The sequence below is a fragment of the Dysidea avara genome, chromosome 13, assembly GCF_963678975.1.
Source record: "Dysidea avara chromosome 13, odDysAvar1.4, whole genome shotgun sequence".
Taxonomy (NCBI): domain Eukaryota; kingdom Metazoa; phylum Porifera; class Demospongiae; order Dictyoceratida; family Dysideidae; genus Dysidea; species Dysidea avara.
The window spans coordinates 10,928,442-10,950,508 of record NC_089284.1 but is presented as its reverse complement, the minus strand read 5'-3'; the positions used below and the strand labels follow the sequence as shown (position 1 = coordinate 10,950,508).

The 22,067-nt window shown below is 38.0% G+C and overlaps 2 protein-coding genes across 7 annotated transcripts in view; both read left to right on the top strand.

Moving 5' to 3' along the window:
• The window catches only part of LOC136242325 (kazrin-like), a 95,578-nt gene that overhangs the window by 66,033 nt on the left and 7,478 nt on the right, over nt 1–22,067 (top strand). The gene's annotated exons all lie outside the window — the stretch shown is intronic.
• The window catches only part of LOC136242323 (E3 ubiquitin-protein ligase TRIM45-like), a 39,223-nt gene continuing 22,702 nt past the window's right edge, over nt 5,547–22,067 (top strand). Inside the window, exons 1-2 of one of the 3 annotated variants that reach the window (XR_010694514.1) lie at nt 5,547–5,639; nt 9,940–10,192. The gene's annotated coding sequence lies outside the window, so the exon portion shown is untranslated. Of the gene's footprint in view, nt 5,640–9,939; nt 10,193–20,016; nt 20,169–22,067 lie in introns of those variants that run through there. The other 2 variants (XR_010694515.1, XM_066033729.1) reach the window with 2 other exon arrangements.

The following is a 22,067-nucleotide window of genomic DNA, read 5'->3' as shown; positions in this document are numbered from 1 at the left end:
GCGTTTGTTAAATAAACCGCTTTTACCAACATATTACGCACAAAACTATCTTTTAAACTGTTTTATAGTGTGACTAACGTGTTTTTTCCCACAAATTCTCTCGACAAAGCCTCAAAGCTGCTCTTCATTTTCGTTCGAGTACGTAAGGGATACGCCCCCTTTCAACTCGAAGCGATAGGCTATTCCTGGCAGTGTACGAGGCCTGCACCGTTGTTTTTCAGTTGCTAAATGCCTGAAAACCTCAAGGGGAAGGTAGTCTGAGGAAAGTCACCACACCCGTATTTCAGTCCGCCGAAAAGAAACCACCTCAGAGCAAAGTTCACCTGTGCAGAAGTTTAATACAGACTTCATTTCACTTTTACTTCTTACGTAAAAGCTGCTTTCACCGTTATTAAACGATTTTGCTCACGTGGGTGCGTACGGACAAACATAGGTAGATAGGTAGATAGATAGGTACACACACACACTTTTACGGAAACAATTACAGTAAACCAGGCGCACGCCCACAGCCGGCCTTCGGCCGGCTGTGGGCGTGCGCCTGGTTTAAAAATGAAACAATGTCTAAACCAGATTGAACAGGTATTAACTATATAGTCCTGTGTATAAGCCTGTACTGACTACACACATTTTATACACAAACATGCATAATACTGACATGTATGTATGAATACACATATACAGTACTAATGATGTCTATAATTTTCGCACATTCATATACTAATAATGTTTATACCGTACAGCATAATAATTTGACGGGGGGAAATTTTGACAAATTCTTCATCTTTTCAATATTGATAAGGAAAATATTGACGAATGTCCTGCACCAGAAGTATTCTAATTAACTAGTCACATGAACTTTGATGAGGAAAATTTGACGAATGGCATGCATTTTGTCAAATTTGTCCCCCCACCCCCGTCAAATTATTATGCTGTACGGTATTATCTTTGTGTATTCTGAGAATTTGACAGGCACTGGGGTGCATGGAGCTCTGGTAGTATTAGAACAAAACAGTTTCACATCAGACAGTCTTGCGGGTATACTAAATATTCCAACTAGTCTTCCTCTTGTTCGTAAATATCTAGCTACTGAACTAGCTCTACTACTGAGTGGAAGGGTAAAAGAAATGTGTGTGTGTGTGTGTGCATTGTGTGTGTGCATTGTGTGTGTGTGTGTGTGCATTGTGTGTGTGTGTGTGCATTGTGTGTGTGTGTGTGTGTGTGTGTGTGTGTGTGTGTGTGTGTGTGTGTGTGTGTGTGTGTGTGTGTGTGTGTGTGTGTGTGCATTGTGTGTGTGTGTGTGTGTGTGTGCATTGTGTGTGTGCATTGTGTTTCTATGTACACATGCATGTTATAGAATAGGTGAAAACCTGTGTTTGTGTGTGACACAACACTTTAGTAAGTATTTAATAGCAATGGAAATCTAATATATGTCATATTTGGTATTTCTGTGTATTATGTAATAACCTAATGACATGGTAGAGTAGTGTATTGTATAGAGTGATATAGTGATAGGTTTACTATGGATAACTGATGTGTGTCACATATAGATATGTGATAAGTGAGCATCTCAGCACTGACTTGAAGCATACGAATTGAGAAAATCAAAATTAAAAAAAAAATTGTAAAATTACACATGCTACAAACAAAAATACGCAAGTTTTATTGGGCCATTACTCAGAGAAGGAAGACTCAAACTATTCACCATCTTATTCACCTGCTCATGGAAAGTCTGAAAATCTTTGTTAGCCCCAATGGTATACGTGTCACATGCATTTAATTATGATGCGGTAAACATAAGCAAGATCGTCGCCATTTCTTCAATTAAACTACCTTCATATCCATTATGCATAAGTAACTACAGGGCTAACACTATGCCTTGGCTGATTTGCTAATCCATGGTGAACATTTTAAGCCAGGTTGCAACGTTGTAGACTAATGCAAATGGAAGTTATGGCTACAAATGTAAGTGCCTGTAGTTTATTTCCAGTATAGTTGCTGTACAAATTAATTATCTTTTTCTTCCTACTGCCTAGCACTATAATTCTGAAACTACTCACCACAGAAGGCTGAAACTTTGGTGATCCATTCCTTGGATATTGCAGATAATGCTGAGAAAATAAAATTAAAATTCGGAAGTTGTGCAAACAAGTCGGGTTGTAGCTGAGATGGTCGCATATACTGAATTCCAGAGGAGAAGTTAATGCTGTCAAAAAAACTTGACTATTAATGGCTGTAGTGGCAATGAAATAAAATTTACAAAAAGGTGTGTTACTACTCGACTGGACACTCCCAGATCAATTTAAATTGTTCTTCATGTTGAAACTGTTTGATAATAAAGAAATTTATGCATTGATGGAGACAATAGTATACTATTTTGTGGCATGTTGAACGAGTTCATATACATGTATGCATATACGTAGTACCAAATAGGGAAGGAAAAAAACAGCTTGCACTGTCATAAGAATAGCTTTTGGTTGGCACCTAGTTTATTAATATCTTTCTAAAGTAACTTCTCTATTACTCTATACTCTGGTTATATTAAATGGAATGTGTTATACCATCTTAACCTAGCTCCCGCTGAAACTGTTTACCATATAAAAGTTATGTTGTTATTGTAGGGGGGTATTGTAGTATGTGTTTACATGTGCTCTCCTGTTGGTTTAGTCATGTTGGAGTTTTGTTGTGTTTGTGTAGCAATTTTGTCCTCATGTGGGTAGACTGATAACCTGACCATTGTTATTATTGTTAATGGCTGACTGTAAATAACATCACCAACTTGTACTATGTAACTACATTTGTAATGATCAGTGTAGTTTTTTGTTTTTTTTTGTGGTGGGATTGAGAAGGTGTGGTAATATGTTATGCCTTCCACAAATTGTTTTTTCACTCTGTATCAGCAATTGGAAACATTAGTCAAATTCCCCACATTTTGTGTCTGGTTTTAATCCTGGAAGATAAGGATATAAGAACTACCTGGCTACTATTTTTCTTGGTTGCCTCCCCTATCCAATTGTCAAAACACTGTAGGACAACCTGACTGTAATGACTGGTGTATTGGATTGTTTGACTGCTCTATTAGAGTATCTCAATCTTTTTCAAGTGCTTGATCTGCAGGTGTAAAATGGTAGCCATGCGTTGGCCTGTAGCCTCAGTGACACAGGCAGACCAAACTAAGGATTTTGACATTTTTTTCTTCAAAAATCTATATTAGGTCACCTGTAGGTGTTTAACGCTGTATTTGATGTTGAATGGAGTAAGACTATTGTGTAAAGGTGATTTTCATCCCATGTGACATTTCTATCATGGTTTTTAGACACGCTACTTTTAGCGGCACTCATCACTTTATGGGGGAACACTACTAAACAGTACTATTGTACTGTTTTACACTTAAAGCATTGCCTATATGCTTGTGCATATGAAAAATACAGCACTCTAGGGTTGTCTCAAGACTAGCATAGCACTTGGCTTTGCCTCATGCTATATTAGCTTCTCAACACACCCGTCATGCTTTAATTCACACATGGCAGTACTTTTAGTATGACTAAATAGTGATATGGTGTTTACTGTGAAGTGAAGAGAATAGATACAGTAATAGTGATCTATTTTCAAAGAGGAAAGTATTTGAGAGCATCATGTATCTCACCTGATGCAACAATGATGACTTACTTATCACATTTCTTGTCATACAGCATCAGTATGGTGAAGACACCAAGAGCTAACACAGTTGGTTCATCATTTACCAGTAGTAGTCGGTCATTAACACATCGTGACAACACTAGTGTACCTGCTTTGGATTTGGGTGGTGATAGAGAGGCCAAGACAAGATGGAGTTTTAGGGTGAGTAGTTACCTTTAATGGTATAATATTCACTTGTGTACGTATATAACATGTATATATACCAGGGACCCCTATAGATTGGAATGTTGCTACTATTCAATGCCAAAGAAAATTAATCATAGAGTCCCTATGGATATAAACTAATCACATGCCGCTTCACTAGGTCTTATACATAATTTGTAATAATTGTTAGGTGAATTATTTCGCTGACGAAAGTTAAGGAGGCAGGCTAATTTCTATGCTTATTTTCTGGTGAGTCATTTTATGTATAGATATTTTCAGACAAATGCTTTGAAGAATTTCCAATTTTTTCTTACCGTGTTCTTTTGTTGTAGTAGGAGTATTAGTTGTATCAAGAGTATAAACTCTTGATTGTATTATTCTGGATTATCTTTTGAATGGTTTCATGATGTTTCCAATTTTATCACCAATTTTGTCTGCTTATAGTCCTCCTAAACATACTGTCACAAGATGAATGGTTTCATGACGCAATATTAACTGCTGCCATGATTGAAAGAACACGCTACGTAAAATTGAGCACAAAACCAGGGTGGAATAGGTGGTGTTTATTAGTTTCACATCCATAGGGTTATATTATCTATGAATTAACGGCATGTGCGAACATGGCATGCTAGTGCACAGTTATATTGTCAGTAAACACTCTAATAGAACAACCAGTATATTATAATCTCTTGACTGATATGTTATTGTTTGTATGTATTAGGAGCCATCAGCATCAGTCAGTAGTAGTGGAACTTCAGCCAGTAAACTACCACCATGCATCCTCAGAACCATCATCATCTTCCATCAAACATAGTGGTAGCCAGAGTTGGGGGTAACTAGTTACTTTTGTAACTAAGTTACGTAACGGATTACTTTTAAAGTAACTAGTAATATAACTAGTTACTTGCTTTGTAACTAGTAACTTGTAACTGGGAGTAATTGTCTGAAAAGTAACTAAGTTACAATAGTAATTAGTTACAATAGTTACATTGTAACTATAACTAATTATGCTTTAAAAGCAAGAGCACTTCAATTTTTGTGCCATATATGCTACAGCCACATTAAGTAGACAGATTCTGTGTACTCTTCTGTATGATTCAGCTTGAGTAACAGACATAACATTAATTAAAACTGACCTGAAAGAGCAACAGAATTGTTATTTTAAGTGCACATATGTATTGCATCCCTTAATGATACATTTCTGAGCAAAATTCATGTTACAAAAGCTAAAAACAAGTCATAATTTATACTACGAAAGTAACTAGTAACTAGAGTACTTAGTTACCTTTTGAAAAGTAACTGTAACTGTAACTAAGTTACATGGGATAGAAGTAGCGTGTAACTAGTAACTAGTTACTTTTCTGAAGTAACTACCCCAATTCTGGTGGTGGCTCCTTTACTTCTTCCTCTAATGGCAGTAGATCATTGAGAGTGTCTGCAGAACATCACACTGGGACTGGAACTACTGTGTAAATTTGTGTGACTTGTAATTGCCTTTCCTACAGGTGTTTCTCTCTATAGCTATATGATCCATCATGAAATATATTATATATTTTTGTTTATGTACATTATTTGTGTAAACTAACTCCTTTTTAACAAGTTGTAGAGAAACAATGATTATTATTGTAAATAATAACATGATGATGATGTGTGAATGATTAAAATTATGTGGTGAAGTGGAGTAGTGAAATAACTTCCGTTCAAATTTTATGATTTACGGTTTCTGCACATTATTTAGAAGCAACTTCGCCTTCTCTATTTCCGAATTTGTGTGACCTCAGAAGACTTATCCTAAACAGGTGTCTATATTTGTGCGTACGTGTTAATTGTAGCATCTGTGATTGTACAGGATCTCCATTTCTTTGTGCTTGCTCGGTCGCTCTTTTTTTTGTATGTGGTTTCAACTTCAAGTAGATACTTTGTAATGCAAAAATGTACGCCCAACTTTCTTCAAACGAGTGCGTTCGACGTACTGACGATGCTAATAGATAAGCGCTTCGAGTCATTATGGCGCGTTTTCTAGTCTGCCACGCCCACCATTTAAGTATTCAAAACTATACTATGCTCTTTGCTCGGAGGACACTATAGATTTGGTTTTGTAATGTAACTAAATAGGTGTAACTTGTATGTAGTTTGGTAGCTTGCAATTACAAGGGGTTGACACACAGGCACTCACTGAGGTAGATCTGCGACCGCGGTCTAAGTCAAAGGTCAAGGCCATCAAAATCGTGCCAATTCAACGGTCAAGGGTAAAAGCTTTCAACCCACAATCGAAAAGTGCTGAAATATCGTCACCGGTCAAAGGTCAAAAAAGGCTCTTAGTCACAGGTCAAAGCGAAATTTCAGCCGGACAAGACTTTGACCGCGGTCGCAGATCTACCTACGGCGTGTGCCTATGTGACACTCCCTTGTAATTAGTCTTTGTATTCTTTTGTTATTTTATGGGTAGTTGGAAAAGGCAGATACGGTTGGACACGTATATTTTTAAAATACACTTAATTTTTTACAAAACTGTTGTGTTTCATACCTAACATTGTTTTTACAGTAGCATTCGCTTCCATACCCAGGTGTCGATCTTGTCATAGCGTTTATCCACTTATAAGTACATGTGGGAAGGATAGACTAGCACTCTAAAGACCTTATAGTGTTGTACACATGACCTAGAAATCTAATTCAGTGTCGTAGAGATTAAGCTGGCATGCCCCAACCTAATCTTGTAGGCCAGGTCCTTGAAGCCCTCAATGCTTGGTATAAGCGTCTGCACCTTATACTAAAAGGAGTAAGGTTGTGGATTTGGCCTGCTAAGCCAAGTTGCATGGGGCATACAAGCTAATCTCTACAATTATATAACTATTAGACTTTAGAGCATGTGTACAACACATATGGTCTGTGGAGTGTTGGTCTAGTCCTTCACACATGCACTTATAATTGGATAAACGCTATGACGAGATCAACTCCCGGGTCTGGAAGCGTAGACTGCTGTAAAAACGTTAGGCATGAAAAATAATTGTTACATAAATGTAAAAGTAAGTGTCCGTATCCGCTTTTTCCAACTACCCTTATTTTGTGTTTGGAGATGTCCCTTTACTCAGTCAAAACTGCAGTAATTAGTGAAAGTACTTGTAGCTTAGTTTGACAGCTGTATATTCTTGTATCCTTTGACAATGTATAATTTCTCAATTCATCTCCTTTGTAAAATAAGTTAGAGCACTCGTGTACTGTATAGTAGGGACCACAAAGGAGTGGCATGGCCCACGAAATAACTTTCACCCAAAAACCAGCCTCAATTTTCCCTGACAGCAATGAGGCAGTATTGGTGTCCGTAATAGGATGGATGGCTGTGGTGTTCGGGATTAATAGTGCAAGCATTGTAAACAGGAAAGAGTAAAATAGTGTGAGGCAAAGCCAAGCACTATTTCCTTCCTGTTTACAATGCGAGAACTATTAATCCCGAATACCACGACCATCCGTCCTATTGCAAATTAATCTGACAATCATAGCAACTGTTGCTAGGCAGCAGGAAACTCAAAAATAACCGCTGCAAAAGACCACTCATACTTAGCAACCGTTGCCTAGCAACTATTGCCATGGTTTCATGATGTTTCCTTAGCAATTGTTACTAAGCAACCATATTGTTGCTATGCCATGGGGCATTTATCACTATAGTAACACTAGTTGTCAAGTCGGGCATTAACTTATAATAGAACACACTACACTATTTTAGCCAATCAAATTAGCATTACAGATTTTTGTCAAGGGGTCTTGACAAACAATGAGAAATGTACCGATATGGTTTTTGGCATGTACCGATATCCGATACTGATGCCACCAAAAGAAGCTATGGTGGCCCTAAAGGTTGCACCATGTGCAAATATCTAAGCGACAACATCTACACGACAATTGACAATATCCTTGTGACGTTGGGTGATCACTATGTGACTGTAGACAATAATTATGCAATGATAGACAATTACCTATGTGATAATAGTGATTCGATGATTGACAATAATCACATGACAATAATGATGAGACGATCGTGTGATCAATGATAATTTTGTATGACGATCACTGGCTGCATGTATTACTAGGTCTGAAGTTGAAATTTGTTATTTCTGCTGCTGTGGTTGTTGCTGATGTTGTTAATTATTGTTGTCATAGTTTGCTTGTTGCATCTTACTGTTCAAGTGTAGCAACTTGTAGCACCACAACCAACGACAGCAAGCTACAAGGAGAGGAAAACTTCAGACCTTGTAACAACATGCAACCAGTGATTGTCGTACAAAATTATCATCGATCATGCAGTTGTCTCATCATGATTGTCGTGTGGTTATTGTCAATCATCGTATCACCATTGTCGTATAGGTAATCGTCTATCATCGCATAATTACTGTTTACCATCACATGGATATTGTCGATCATCGCATAGATGTTGTCGCTTAGTTATTGGTGCATGGCGCAACCTTTAAGGCCACCATAAGAAGCCGATAACCGATAGTTGATCCGATATTTGCATTATAGTTTTAAGCAAACAAAATTGTACATTTACCTACCCTACAACAAAATGTGCATGTATTCATTGCTATACTCTGCCTGTGGTAGTATTAGTGTTGTTCCAGTTCTCAGTACTGGAACTAAAATAATTCCAGCTTCTGCCCTTTTTATTCCAGTTCTAGAACTAGAACTGGAACTGGAACAATAATTTTGCCGTTCTTAAGACTGGAACTGGAACTAGAACTATAATTTTACTTTCTTCAAGACTGGAACTAGAACTAGAACTATAAAGAAATTTTATCAAGTACTGGAACTAATACTGGAACTGGAATTGGTCATAACCATACAGCTTTTGCCAATGAGATTTTATGTTCTTATAAGACCAGAATTTATCTGCAGACAAAAGCACTTAATGTAGTATATAACTTCATAAAAGATGTATGTATTACAACCATGTATACATCAATGTGCTAAAAACTGCTTGAAACAACTGATTAGCTATAATATTAGAACAGAATGCAAAATGCTGGCTCAGTCACATGTTATGTCTGGTTCAATGTTTGATAATTACATGTAGCTACAAGTCTTTTAGTACCACCCTATAGAGTGTTAGGGTTATAGTTGTTAGTGTAATAATGCTGATAACTACTATACAGTATTGGCTACATACTATACAGTATTAGCTACATATATGAAACAAGTAAACCTGTAGCATATTAGCTTATATAACTTAATAGTGAGTCTCCATATTTTATTATGGGCTTTTGGTAATACTTAAGTTAAAATAAGTGTTGTTCTAGAATATCAAGTAAATGTCATGGCTCCTGCCTGAACTGGAACTAGAACTGTAATTCTAAAAATTATGGTTCCAGAACTGGAACTAGAACCGTAATTCTAAAGATTATGGTTCCAGAACTGGAACTAGAACTGTAATAACTAGCTGATACTGGAACAACACTAGGTGGTATACAGCTTGGGTTTCTATTGTGTAATCCAGACAATTATGTACCAACAAACATTTTTATGTATACTCCCATGAAACCTTAAACGGATATTTCTGTATTGCTCTGCATTCTAACGGCTTGTGAGAAAGGTGGTACAGCAAGTTTCCTTGATTATCCTGTGACCCTTCTTTTTATTACAAAGGTACTTCATTTGTAAAGACTGATAAGCTTTCCAGCAACAAACACCAGAATCGTGTGTATTTGTATGGCTTCTTGTAGCGTAGTGCTTGTTGTAGAGTGAACAGTAAGCCACTGGCACGAAAGAGCCACATGGATAACATAGAAAATCAATTCATAATCAGTTTATGTACAAATTATTGCTACTGTATAAATATCGGTAGTGATATCGGTCCTCCTACTGTTCTGATACCGATATTGGTAAAAATTACCATATTGGTGGCCAATATTTTAGCTGATCCAATTATTGGTACACCTTTAAATACTAATTCTGTTAGCTAATCGCTTGACGTATTTCAATATAATACGTCAAGCTGCTATTGAGAGTATTGTAATGTAACACATTCACTTGTTGGATTAGTTCAGTGCCAGAAATAAGAATTCATCATTGACTGGTCAAATGTTCTAGCAAGATTAAATTTGGTAGGTCGTTTCCAGATTTGATTGGCCATCTTGTCTCCTGGGAACAGCAAGTGGTATGTAGCTGATGTGCTTCTGAGGACAGCATCACAGGATATTATACTATTGGACACCATGAGCAATCCTTCACAGGTCACCAACATATGGAACACCTAGAAACACTTCTAACTCCACCACATACATTTTAGGAGCCCATTTTCATATGGGCTCCTATTAAATTTGTTAATCAAAAATGTGTGCATTAACTAACTTATTTTACAGTATGACTAGCTACCTTACAGCATGATGACTAAGATAAAGCATGTGGGCTACGAATATTTATCAGGTTAAACGCCACAGCTTTGGTAATAGCCACACCTCATCACCATTAGAAGAAATGTGCTCCAGTACATAGATTAAACGTACTAACCATCACATAACAATGATTCGGCTACAGCAACAACCGCTACCATCCTTTACGTTATCCATGTCGAGCCAGCTTACCCTCGGCCATGAGATATGATTATGATGTGATTTATCGTCTGATATTGCTGGTTTCCACTATTTTACTTCAAGATTAATTGCTCGGTATATCCCTGATGTCAGTAACGCGGAAGGGGGCATCACTCCTGGCATAGATACTAGAGTGTCTATGCTCCTGGCACATGTGTCTCAACTGGATCCTGCCAAAAACTAGACATAAGTCGCTTTAAATTCCTTCACTCAGTAGACTCGAATATCCTCAAATGTACATAGTCTAAATGCTTTCAATCTTCCGAAGTCTTCACAAAACAATTTAAGTTTACATCCACCAATGTGTGCACCAAAATATTATAATACTGTCGTCTGTGGTCACATGGTAACGTCCTATGGGCCCCCGTCATCACTGGGACCATAGATAGTGCGTAGCCTATACTGGGACGTTGAGCAGCTGTGAGGTACGCTATCAACTTAATGTGACATCTGTTATAGTTTGCTTGATTTTTAATTTGTGAATGTTTACCAACTGTCTTGCTGCTTGTCGGACATTTGACCGAACAAGCCTCGATCTAAATAGTTGGTCAAAATGTGATTTTGCTCGGAAAATGGCCGACGGCCGACTTATTTCTGGCACTGTTAGTTAGGTAAAACTAAGCCCAAACAAGCTTTCAAATCAACTCGAAACACCTTCAACAAGTTGCTATGGAATTTTAAAAATAATTTATTTAATGTAATTTTCTGCTGACTGACTAATGCCTTCATACAAACGTAACTCAATAACGGCTAAGGCTACCGGCTTGATTTTTTCACTGTTTGACATCGCTTCAGCCCAAGAGGTGCCTTTTTGCTTACTGCAGTATGTACAATGCATTCTTCATGGACTTACCAGTGTCCTCCTTTGTGTCCCATTTATCTTTGCTGACATCGAAAAGTGTCAAATTGGCGATAGCACGTGATGGCTTCCCTTCATAATGGAAATTTGTCCGTATTATTCATAGTGGCTGTTTGATTGCAGAGGTGCTTTTCGAACAGTTCTTGATTTGTACTGCTGTGTAACGGGTTGAACACAGCCAACAATAAAACATAATGGATACTTCACTTTTCAGACGATAATGGGCCATGTGGCACCATTTCTTGTGGTATGCATGGATTGCAGAGGTACTTTTCGAACAGTTCTAGATCCAAAATGCTGTGTAACGAGTTGACATAGCTGACAATGAAGCGTAATGGATATTTCACTTTTCAGATGATTCTGGGTCGTGCGGCGCCATTTCAGATGTGGTATGCATGGGTTCACCAGTCATAATAATCTTGAGCATGGTAGGGATATAACACTTCTTATTGTTTTACTATGATTTAATACTGTGCACTACTCCAGCTTGTTTCAGTACTTTTTATCAATGTGCTATGGTCCCTACTCTAGTTGAAAATTCCAAATTTTTCTGTGTACTTGTTTGTTAATTTTTTTTGTAAATATTATGGAAATGCACAGTAGAGATATAACACTTCTTATTGTTTTACTGTGAATTAATATCATGGACTACTCCAGCTTGTTTCAGTACTTTTTATCGATGTGCTATGGTCCCTACTCTAGTTGAAAATTCCAATTTTTTTCTGTGTACTTATTAATAATTCAAGGTTGCTATTGTTTCGGTAGCCGGAAATATTTTGCCTGGGCTATTGTTCCAGCAGTCCACTAGATTTCTCTCACTATCAAACACATGTACGAGCTAGGGGTTGACACGCATCTAGTATACTCCAAGTATATTCGACTTTAGGGCACACGACCAGTAGTTTGCCTCGGGTCTTGTACTTTAGGTTACACGACAAGTAGTTCACAGGCAAACCTTAGAGTTAGGGTCGGATTCAGCTTTGGTTTCTTCTTCACCTTTGTCTTTAATTACTCCACTCGGACACTAATAAGGTAGAAACTAAGGGAGGTGGGTAGCTGGGAGCCACATAGCACAGTGGCTATGACTCTGGGCTCAAATACAGGAGGTCCAGGGCTTGATTACTGGTAGAAGATTTTGTTTTCGCTTCAAGACCCTTTTTGTCTAAGTTTTATTTTTATTCACGTGACTGCCAGAACAAAAGCAACAGCCTAATACATTTTGATGTGCTTATGGACTTTACCCACAATGACATCACAAGCACAAGATGGCCACGTTATTTTTATGGACTTTACCCACAATGACATCACGAGCACAAGATGGCCACGTTATTTGGGAGACTAATGTACTGGCACCTATGGAGGAATTGTTTTGATCGATCATATTTCAGCCAGGGAAGGAGATGTTGACCTCTAAGCAACAGGTATGGTTACAAGACAACACAATGAACGATTTGTATCGCATGCTGGAAAAATTTCGAGATAACGCTTGTTTGCAATGGCAGATGTTACCTTATACCCATAGCAACATGTTGGCTACTGGATGGTATCTTGCTTCATGAGTGAAATATGATGGGTCAAAATTTCTCCATAGATACCTGTACATTTGTCCCCCAAATAACGCAGCCATCTTGTGCTCCATGGCATCATTGTGGATAAAGTCCATTACCAAGACTATATAATGGGGAGGGAGACGTATTTATTCAATAAAATGGCAAGTGAATTTTCGATTTTAGTGGACCTTTAACTTCTACCGATTTACCGGTTTTGATAGTTAGCCAATCAGGATGTGTCCTCTAGCCATTGGAACTGGAGAGGACAGCAGACGTGATGCTGTAGAGTTCCAGTACTAGTACTGTCGCCTAGTACAACACTTGCATGCTAGACTACAAGGGAAGAGTACAACGCAGATTGTTCCTTTGAATACGGGCAGTATGCAATCCTGGGTACATAGTATATAATCTCTGGCTGACACGAGAAGTAGAGAAAACACCAATTCATGGCAGAATGATCAGTGCCTATTAATGGAAATACTAGAGCACAAGGGTGTATATAGGTAGTTTACTCTGTAAAATTTAAAGGGACCCAAGTGATAAAACCAGTAGAGATGGATGATGGTATTACAACATAGCCCTGTGGCGAAATTCCTATTGCGTACAGTAGACAAACTTTTATTGGCTTGGGCCCACTGCAGGCTAATATGCTTGGAAGGGCATAGCAAATCAATGATCAAAAGTGAGATTTGCAGTACTTGCTAGCAGGTTTCTAACCACTTGAAGGACATGCTAGCAGGCCTCTTAGTGGTTTTTTAAAGACTTCATTATCTTGCAAAAGTCAAATTGTATTCTGCTAACAAGTACACAAAAAAATTGGAATTTTCAATTAGAGTAGGGACCATAGTACATTGATAAAAAGTACTGAAACAAGCTGGAGTAGTGCGTGTTATATCCCTACTGTGCTCGAGTTACCATAATGGAAATGCACAGTCGGGATATAACACTTCTTATTGTTTTACTGTGATTTAATTTTGTGTTTCTTATTGTTTTACTGTGATTCAATATTGTGCACTATTCCAGCTTTTTTCAGTGCTTTTTATCGATGTGCTATGGTACCTATTCTAGTTGAAAATTCCAAATTTTTCTGTGTACTTGTTTGTTATTGTCTCAGTGAAAAGTGAGATATCCATTACGCTTCATTGTCAGCTATGTTCAACCTGTTACACAGCATTACGAATCAAGAACTATTCGAAAAGCACCTCTGCATCAAAGTAGCCACTATGAAAAATATGGACAATTTCCGTTACGAAGGTAAGCCATCATGCGCTACCACCAAATCGACACCTTATGCTGTCAGCAAAGATGAATGGGACACAAAGGAGGACACTGGTAAGTCCATGAAGAATGCATTGTATGAACTGCGGTATGCCAAAAGGCACATGTCCGGCTGATGCGACCTCACTTGAACACTGAAAAAATCAAATCCATAGCCGAAGCTGTTATCAAGTTATGCTTGTCTGAAGACATCAGCCAGTCAGTTACTCAGTTATGGTAGGACCTCGATTATCTGAACCCTCGATTATCCAACAGTAGTTGTGACTGTTCTAATTGAGTATTTTATCACCAGCTGTGTGTTCTATTAGAGTAGTGTATTTTCTACTAGACTATTTGAACACAACTCTATATATAAATGAATTGGCTTACTCAGTCAATCAATAGAAAATTCCATTTTATAGATTTCATAGCAACTTGTTGAAAGCATTTTGGGTAGATCTGAAGGCTTGTTTGGTTTTATTCTGGCTCATTGTCATCAAGGAAAAGTGAGGGTGGTTTTTGGATAATATTTTTCATGGGCCACGCCCACACCTTTCTGATTCGTACTGTATGATACCATTTTCTAATTCTGAATATTCACTTGTATATAAATCAGGCGTAGCCAAGGAGGCATTTGTCCCCCCTCCCCCCATCACTAAGTGGTTTTTTAAACCTCCGTCACAAGCTTACTAGTATTTAAATGACACACAAATGACTATAAATTATGTGCACTACTACGTGGTATCACCAGGGGTTGCTAGTGAATGAGCACACAACATTCAACTCATTTGTGAACTCACTGAACGAAAATATTTGAGACCACTTCTATATTTAGCTTAGATTGCTCATGTGATAGAGCATTTTTGAACCTAAAAAGAGTGACCCGCTTGAAGTAACCTCACAGGAGTCGCAACTCACAAGTGACAAAGGAGACCAGATGACGCTACAAACCTACTACCTACGAGGTGATAAAAGTGTTAAATGTACCAAGTTTATTTTCTTGAATCAATCACACTGGATCTTTGTACGGCCGCAGTGCAGTAGCATGCCAGTCTAATTTTTTTAACTTTGTCAGTCAGTCAGGCGGATCAGTCACAAACTTATAAGTTCTGCTAGCAAGACAGATGTTGAACTGGGATTTCGTGCAATACGTGGCATTTGAATTTCGCCGGCTGAAGTGAGTGAACACGTCATCCTGTCAGTGTGCTAGGACTGCAGCACAGGCTATGACTAACATAAAGTAACTGTGATACATTGTATTTGCACTAAAGTATTCACAATATAGCTCTACCGGATTGTGGTAGATTAATTTTGTTGGAGTAGAGTTGTGGTACATGCAATGATGCTCGACGAATATACCTCCATTGAGCAATCAGTAATGAAATAGTTACATAGCTAGTTATGTAAGCAGCCCACCATTGAGTCATTAGCCTTTTGTGCAGTCATGAATGATTTTGAGTGTTTTGTGGGGGCATGCATGCCTGCCCCTCCATCACCTTCTGACTAGCTATGCCCCTGATATAAATCTGACTTTATAGCTACTACTATTGTGCAATGCAGCTTGCAATTTCAGCCTGACTTTTGTAGTAATCATTTACAACTAGTCCACTTACAACTAGCTTTTTGACCACAACCAGCTCTCTTTTTATCTCTTACAGTTCACTGCATAAAAATGTAATGAAGTAGTCGCTATATGTATGTTAGGGAGCGGTCGCATAGACTTTACAAACACTATGTGAGCTAATTGTTAATCCCTATTGTGTTGTATTTACTAATTGAATCAGGCTGTAAATTATAAGCTGTTGATATAAGGTTATGCTTTGTTGTCAAAGGTGTCATGGGTAACCTAACAACAGACAAACAGCTTGCAATACTGTGTCTTATTAAAGGTTTTGTATGTGTGGCTTCATGAACCCCATGCAAGCTGCAAGCACTTCAATTCAAACCCCTTGCATACCAATTGCAACCTTACAAAATCTGTTGGTGACCTAACAGACTAAATCAACATTTGCAAACCCTCACAACTTTGTTACCTTGTTTTTGTACACTCTGATAAATAGTTCAAATTAGGCCTGTGTCAATTATGCCAGCATAATAAAAAGCATAATAGCCTGGAGTACTATGTCTAGCATATTACAAACTATGGAGTTTAATTAAATATGTGATCGTCACAGCAAAAACCCGACTTGTTTGTACAAGCATGTGTATTGAGAAAATGTAATTTAAAAATATTTTCTTAAAATTATGCATGCCATAAAGAAAAAATACTCTCGGGCCAGTAGTCGAAGAAGGAAGACTCAAATCAATTAAAACTATATACCATCATCTTATTCGCCTGCTTATGGAGAGCTCTAAAAATCTTTGTTTCATTTCTGTAGCTCTAACAGTATGCGCGTCACATGTGTTTGTTAGCATACGATGCGCTAAACGTAAACAAGATAGTCATCATTTCTTCTATCAAATCGCCTTCGTACCCATATGCGCAAATGACTACAGGTCTAACACTATACCTTGGCTGATGCGCTAATCCATAGTGAACATTTTAAGCTAAGTTGCAACATTGTAGACTAATCCAAACAGAAGTTATGGCTGTGAATGTAAGTGCCTGTCAGTATAATTGCTGTACAAATCGATTATCCCACTCTTCCTAATGTCTAGTGCTGTTAATCCAAAACTACTCACCACAGAAGGCTGAACCATTCCTTGGAAACTGCAGATAATGCTGAGATGGGAAAAAATTGTGAATCAAGTCAGGTTTTCCTAAGAAAATCAAATGCGACTGGATTTGCGAAAAGGGGTCTTCCACACACATCCAATTCTATGAATTCAGAAGACCAAATCTAAGTGCTCAAGTAATGCATTTACGTGAAAATTTCTCCATCTACTAAGCTATGTAAGTGCTCACTGCTGATCAAATTTCAGGTCAATAGCATTTTCTAATCTGTAGTTGTGAATTTTCAAAGTTGGTAAATTGGATGTGTGTGGAAGACCCCTTTTCACAAATCCGGTCACAAATATGCATTGCTTAGATCAATACTCTCTAATAGAACAGTCACTTTGTAGTAAAATACTCTAATAGAGCATTCACTGATTAAAATGTTTCAAGATAATTATTGCTAACCTAGGAGCATAATGCAAGCATAATGGGAACACTGAAGAGCCTTACAATAGATGTGTTTGCTACTGCAGATGACTAAGATGGTATGGGGTAGATTATAAGTGCGTACCCATGCTGGTTGTTATGTGCGAAATTAAACTTGACTTTGATGGCTTGTAATTCATGAATACATAAAGTGATTTTACTAAATTAGGAATGTGAAATACCGAAAGCGACCAGCAGCTGTAATTAAAATATCGTGAAGGGCCCATGTAGTTTTGCGTGTGTGAAAAACATTTTTTCTTCCTGTCAATATATACCCATGATGTGGCGTGCTGACTTTCATAGCTGCATGACACACTTCTGTGTGTCTTGATACACACTTTTTCTGTTGCTCACCCACATCAGCTTCCATGGCCACACATCTCACCATCATGTGTCTTGATACATTTTACAACAGTTATTGCTTTTATACAGTTGGTACATAGATACATTACATTTTCACAATGGCTGCTATGGATGTGAAGAAAGCAACTGATAGTCTCACTTGTCCAGTCTGCTATCAGATATTCAAGAATCCCAAGTACCTACCGTGTCATCACTCTTATTGTGAAAAGTGTCTGGAGAAGATGCAGGTGCAATCTAAGATCATTTGTCCAGAGTGCAGAAGGGAAGCTACTGTTCCTGCTGGAGGAGTAAAGGATTTTGATAACAATTTTCTGATCAATCGGTTGGTGGATGAGCTGATCTTAAAACGCAAGGTGGAAGGTGAAACAGAAGTGAAATGTGACGAGTGTACTGGAGAAGACCCAGTAGAGACATTTTGTCCGGATTGTACAATGTTTTTATGTCGTGTTTGTAATGAACATCACAAACGTAGCAATAGGTATCGAGGTCATGCCATAGTCCCATCAGTTGACTTGAGGTCAAAGAATGAAGACATCTCAGTCCAGCCCAAACCAAAAGTAATGTTGTGTAAAGAGCACGAGAATGAGCTGAAATATTATTGTGAGACATGTGAGGAGCTGGTGTGTCTGTACTGCACCGTGAAGGAACACAATGGCCACAATCATGACACTGTAAAGAAAATGGCAAACAGGCAGAGGAGTGAGTTAAAGGATATCACTGGTCCAGTAGAGGGAATTATTAAAGATCTTTCTGAAGCTCATGACAAGATTACTGATATGGGAGATAAGATATGACAACAAGCTGGTGAAGTAGACAAGAAGATTGATGAACATTATGACAAACTGATTGAGAAGTTAAAAGAACAGAAAGAAGAGGTCAAGCAAAGGTTAGGTGAGATAGTGTCACAGAAGGAGGAGAAGATGGCAGCACAACTAGAAGAGGTGGAATCTACACAAACACAGGCAAGAAGCATGAAGGAAGTTGATGATGCAGTGAAGGAAAGTTGTGATGAAGAAGCACTTTCTGCAAAGAAACAAGTGATCAACCAAATGAAAGAATTAACTGACAAGTACAAGAAACTAGACACCAGACCAGTAGAATCAAACAACATCAAGTTTTATTCCAGTAAAGTCCAACTCCCACAATTTAGTCAGCTTATAGAAGGTGACCTTTCCAACTCTGAAATATTGTATTCATCTGGGTACACACGCGAAGGAGGACAGCCACAGTTCAAGATAATCACCAAGGATATCAAGGGTCATTCTTGCTCACTAGGAGGTGGTCAAGTATCAGTACAGGTGAAGTGGAGTACAGGAGAAGTGACTACTGCACAAGTTAGGGATAATGATGATGGTAGCTACACTACTTCTTTTGTAGCCAAACAAGCTGGAGAGGTAAAGTTGTTGGTGTGCATTGAAGGAGAACAGATCAAAGCAAGTCCCTACACTGTTGTCATCCATAAACCTTACACAGCTATAGATCAACCCAGCAAAGTAATTAATAATAATGGACAGATGGGTAAACCATGGGGTATTGCATTTGGTAGGGATGGCATGTGGGCAGTAGCTGACCATAGCAAACACTGCATCTATGTATTTGATAGTGAGGATCAGTTGATAAGGCAGTTTGGTTGTAATGGCAAACACCTGGCCAGTTCAGTTGTCCTATTGGTGTTGCATTTGATAGTGACAATTACCTTTATGTGGCTGATAGTGATAACTACAGGATACAGAAGTTTGATGTTAATTGCAACTACCTGCTGCAGTTTGGTGTTGAGGGAGAAGCTGACGGTCAATTTAACAGATTATACGGCATCACAGTACACAGTGATAGGGTGTATGTAGCTGACTATCGTAACCATTGTATTCCAGTTTTTAGACCAATGGAGAGTTTTGCCTCACAATTGGATTGGGACAAGTGGATGGTCCTCATGATGTAGCAATCAGTTCCAGTAATCATTTGCTTGTTGTTGACAATAGTCATTCATGTGTTTACACCTTTACACTTGATGGTGGATATGTAGGCAAGTTTGGTACTAAAGGAACAGCCAGAGGTCAACTAGATCGTCCATATGGCCTCACTGTTGATGTCAATGGCTTTGTCTTAGTGGCTGATAGTTGTAATCATCATGTGTCAATCTTTGATCAAAATGGAACCTGCATACATTGCTTTGGTAGTAATGGTGAACAAAAAGGCCAATTTAAACATCCTTTTGGAATAGCTATTAGTCCTAATGGTGGTATCTACATCTGTGATTACAATAATTCCAGGGTACAGATATTTTAGTTATAGGTAGCTATATGTATTACACTACTTTGAATCAGATTTACTGGATTTCATGGTAAATGCGTGACATAGTTATGTTTTTCTCTTTTGTTTTTTTGCTAAATTTTATGCAGTTTTGTGTATTATATATGATAGGTAACAACTATTGTAATGGAACATTAATATACTACACCTTTTATTAGAAACTGGTACAGCTGTATATGTCAGTAAAATTTGTTGACGTATGATTATAGCCTTTTGTATAAGTAATTATTTTTTAATTATTGTATAACATCTTTGTTACTTTATGATTGGTATTAATTATATTATTGCAAAAATACAATTATAACAGGCTAGTAATAAATACATACACTACATCACATTTGGGTGGCCAAGACATAGCAAGTGATATTGGTCTCCCCCAGCTAGCAGACACACTGCTAATGAACCTTGTTGATGGTAGAGTACTGAACTCCTTTAGTAAAGATGACCTGCGTAAGTACCTCAAGATTAACAGGAAAATTGAACAGGTCAGTTTGTAAACTTTTTGGAATTAATTATTTGATGCGTTCACTGCTTGTTGATTTGTGTAGTTGAGTTTCTTGTCTGGTGTGTTAACAAGGAAGCTATTGTTAAGCAGAGGGAGAGAAAAAAGGCAGCCAACTGGACAAACAAGAAATGAAACAATGGCTAAACCAGCTGTAGATTCAGATACTAGTGTAAGCCTGTACTAACAACACACCTTGTATACACAAACATGTACGCATAATTATACTAATGAGCTTTATTATCTTTGATCATTTGTTATCATAAAGGAGTATTGACAGGTACTGGGGTACATGGAGCTCTGGTAGTATTAGAACAAAACAGTTTCACATCAGACAGTCTTGCTGGTATACTAAATATTCCAACTAGTGTTCCTCTTGTTCGTAAACATCTAGCTACTGAACTACCTCTACTACTGAGTGGAAGGGTAGAGGAAAGGTGTGTGTGCATGCATGCGTGCATACGTGCGTGCGTGTACGTATTATAGGATTACATACACATTGTTACTTTGATAAGTATATTATTCTAGTTCAATTAATTTAAAGGGTTCCAGTAGTGAAACAAGATATATAAATGGTCTATGTGCTAGTTTCTCTCATTGAACAAATGGTAATTACATGCCAATGTAGGGATTCCCTTCATATAGGCTAGCTACTGCTATAGTGATAGAACTAGTCCATTAGTGTAATTTTTTTTTTCATTTGTAAACTGAACATTACTTTTATGTGAATGTTATCCCCAAACAGAATCCTATTTTCATAGAAGAGCCTGTCTTGTAAACTATAGACATTCATTTAGGTCTAACTGCTTCTCTTTTTATTATAGTGAAAATAATTTTGCACCTTAACTTTTTTGCAGGCACACACAGTATGCACATATGATTCATTAATGATATGTGTAGTGTGTACATGCATGCACTTGCGTATAGTTCCCACCATTACCAGTGATGAGTGCTGAGGATGCCTGCCATGTTGTCAGTTAGTAAGAGCATCACAGCAGAGCTAAGAGAACAGTGGGCAGTGCTTAATGAGGTCTGGGGAACCCCCATGGCCCAGTGGAAAGGAGTTGCAGTTGCAGCATGGATGGAGGCAACCTTCGGTAGGCGTATACACTGCCAATATGTGTGTGTGTGTGTTAAGTGAATGTATGTATGAATATTATTTTATATAATTTGCTGATTAATTGCGCTTTTATCTGTGCTTGTGTATACTTTTTGTAAGAGGTTTTGCACAGTAAACAATAATAATAATACGTACATATATACGTGTGTTTGTCCACAGTCCCCACATGTGTGTATTGATGGATTTTTTACAGGGATGAGTCAGTATGTGCAAGCTTGCAGGGAGAACATCAAGTCAGGTCGTATGTTACTGGAGTGTAGCAGTTCAGACCTGGAGAAGTCACTCGGCATCACCAACCCCCTGCACAAGAGGAAACTCAAGACCTGCTCCCAATGACTACAAAGGACCTAACTTCGGGTAAAATATGATAATTATTGTAGTGTATAAATAGCCACTTTAGACTGTGATACGAGTGTGAAGCTCTAGACTGGTTTACATTGGTCCAAACATGAAACCCAGCACTGAAATTGAAATGTACAAACAATAACATATGTGGTCAGTGTTTTATATATTGTGGCTGGTGTATGCTTCCTGTAGCAC